Source organism: Cibotium barometz, chromosome 9, assembly GCF_041138505.1.
Source record: "Cibotium barometz isolate CiBa-2024 chromosome 9, ASM4113850v1, whole genome shotgun sequence".
Classification (NCBI taxonomy): Eukaryota; Viridiplantae; Streptophyta; class Polypodiopsida; order Cyatheales; family Cibotiaceae; genus Cibotium; species Cibotium barometz.
In genome coordinates this window covers 16,308,935-16,312,235 of record NC_141054.1, presented here as the reverse complement: position 1 = coordinate 16,312,235, position 3,301 = coordinate 16,308,935, and positions in this window count along the sequence as shown.

The window sequence follows — 3,301 nt, the reverse complement described above, 5'->3', positions numbered from 1 at the left end:
ACCCAAAGATTCGAGGAATTGGATGCTACAAGGATGGTTCATGAAACTGTAATATCAAACCTCCTCAAGCATCAATGACTCTTGCTTACAAGAGTTGGAATGCCAGTTGGCGATACAAGGCTGAAGTTAATGGCCGGAGCCACCTACGCCCGATCCTTGAGCATGCCTTGGAGTTAGGTCTATTGCTAGTAACTCCTCGGGTCCCTCCTTAAACTCTCACTCTATTTTTTTCTACACTAACCCTCTCTTTACTTCAATATGATATAAATCTATTTGAAGACCTAGGCTCAGGTGAACTAACCCTCATTAAGCAGAATACTGAATGCGATGCTAACCCTACAATAACAATGGGAATTATGTGGGGGGACATAGTCTTAACATACACAAGATATCTTTTTTACTACCCATTACATGCTATTGTGTTAAACCTTCATAGAAGTTGGTGTCGGGTACTCCAAAATTCTGAAACAACAGTGTCAAAAAATTAGATCTATTTGTTCTAGATGACATTCCCGAGACACCATCCAACTATGAGGTGGTAGCACATAGCTATCAGTGGATTATAAGCCATGGGTAGCTCAAAGTCTACAATACTCACCAACATATTAACTTATGTGAGTCTACCTTATATCATCCTTTTGGAATTCTAAAGCTATAATCTAATATCTACAAACACTTTGAATCCATCATTTTACCAATGTACAATATAATTTTGATGCCACCCATATTGAATAGCCTACCGTAAATCCTGAGGATATCCTTAACCTACAAGATTTTATGAATTCTCACAAGCCTAGCCACCCACCCCCTAGCACAGGTCATGGTCAGGAAGAAACCTATTCTTCATATTCAAATTCCACTTACCCCCCATATATTCTAATGTCGCTAGTAAACTCCTTAATACCTATCCTAATGTCCCACCTACTAAAACATCTCATTTCGCCTGCATATTCTCTACTTTCACTCCTCAGCCGATAGATTTTCCCACTAGCCCTTTCATCCCCGAGGAGATACTAGCACCTCACGCATCTCCCCAACGGCAACCTCAAGAGGTAAGCTATCCTAATTCCCCAGGACAATATTAAAGCTTTCACTGATGATACAATTTTGGAATCATTGTCTGGTGCAAAATATGAGGGCTTCATTCGCACTGGCAATCCTCTATTAAAGCCCAAGTTGATGTTCAAGGTGCTAATGCAAGTGACACCCTTTGAACCAACTCAATGGATTATGCCAGAAGCCTACTCCGAGGTCACACCAACAAACCAGCATTATGTGCCATACCCTCTACGAGCACCTCGCCCGAATTTAGAAGAATTACTTTCCTTGGCTGGAGAAGGCACATTATGGGATAATGTGGCGTAGCACACAAAATTGGCCAATCCCCAATCGGTTGACCTGCTGGAAATCAGGACTGTCACCTTCATGATCAACTATTGCATTCGCAGCAGGTGGAGAAAGGCTCCCCATACACACAAGAGGCGGCTATGCCACAATTGTCACAGATGAGGCACATCCCAAACTAGAGGATTTTGTAACAGAGCTAGACTAGCGGAAAGAGTACTTAACAATTCCAGAGTACTAGCAGAAGGATGTGATGAGAATGAGAGGTAAATAGATGTGATGAGATGTGATGTAAATCAGATAAATATGAATGAATAGATGAGATGTGATGTCATGTGAATCGGGATGTGAGTAAATGATAAGGGATATGACTGAATGTGATAATGTGTGAATCAGGATGTGAATGAATGATATAGGATGTGAATGAATGTGATGTGAATCGGGATGTGAATGAAAGATAAGGGATGTGAATGGACGTGATGGGATGTGAATCAGGATGTGAATGAACGATAAGGGACGTGAATGAATGTGTTAACAATGAACATGAGAATTGGGATGTCAATGAATGAGATGTGATGTGAAATGGATGTGATAAGATGCGATGTAAACTAGATAGATGTTAATGTATGTGAAGTGATGAGATGTATGGGTAGATGCAAGTGGATGAGATTTGATGAGGATAAATGAGGAAATAAGTGATGAGATAGAAAAAGATGTGATTAGATGAGATTAGATGAGAATGGGAATACTTATGAAATGAATGTGATTAGATGTGATTAGGTGAGAATGGAAATACTTATGAAATGAATGTGGATTGATGAGAATGGAAATACTTATGAAATGAATGTGATTAGATGTGATTAGGTGAGAATGGGAATACTTATGAAATGAATGTGATTAGATGTGATTAGGTGAGAATGGGAATACTTATGAAATGAATGTGGATTGATGATTAGGTGAGAATGGGAATACTTATGAAATGAATGTGGATTGATGAGTGGATAATGTGGATTCATGTGGATGGATGTATGGATGAAGTGGATAGATGTGTGGGCCATGTGGATTGACGTGAATGGATGTGTGGATGAAGTGGATTGATGTGTGGATAATGTGGATTGACGTGAATAGATTTATGGATGATGTGGATTAATGTGTAGATAATGTGGATTGATGTATGGGTAGATGTGAGTGGATGAGATTTGATGAGGATAAATGAGGAAATAAGTGATGAGATAGAAAAAGATGTGATTAGATGAGAATGGGAATACTTATGAAATGAATGTGGATTGATGTGGATGGATGAGTGGATAATGTGGATTGATGTGGATGATGTGGATGGATGTATGGATGAAGTGGATTGATGTGTGGGTAATGTGGATTGACGTGAATGGATGTGTGGATGAAGTGGATTGATGTGTGGATAATGTGGATTGACATGAATGAATGTATGGATGATGTGGATTTATGTGTAGATAATATGGATTGATGTGGATGGATGTATGGATGATATGGATTGATGTGGATGGATGTATGGAAGATGTGGATGGATGTGTGGATAATGTGGATTGATGTGGATGGATGTATGGATGATGTGGATTGATGTGGATGATGTGGATTGATGTATGGATGATGTGGATTGATGTGTGGTTGATGCGATTGGATGTGATTTGGTTATGTTTTGCCAGGTACTGAGGAAAAGAGTTCCTAGGCCCACTAGCCAGCGTTTCATGCAAAAATTAAGGTAGGCATACCACGTACACACCCAATATGAAATTGCCAATCGGCTGTCTTTAAAACAATCCTTCAATGAAAATCATAGTAATACTGATCATAATTTTCTAAAATATTAAGTCCATTGTATTACAAAATATTTCATCTGGACTCTCCATTGAAGACCAGCTGGCCAACCAACGAGATCCAGTATGAAAAGTTGATTCACAAAAGTCATTCTTTTTAG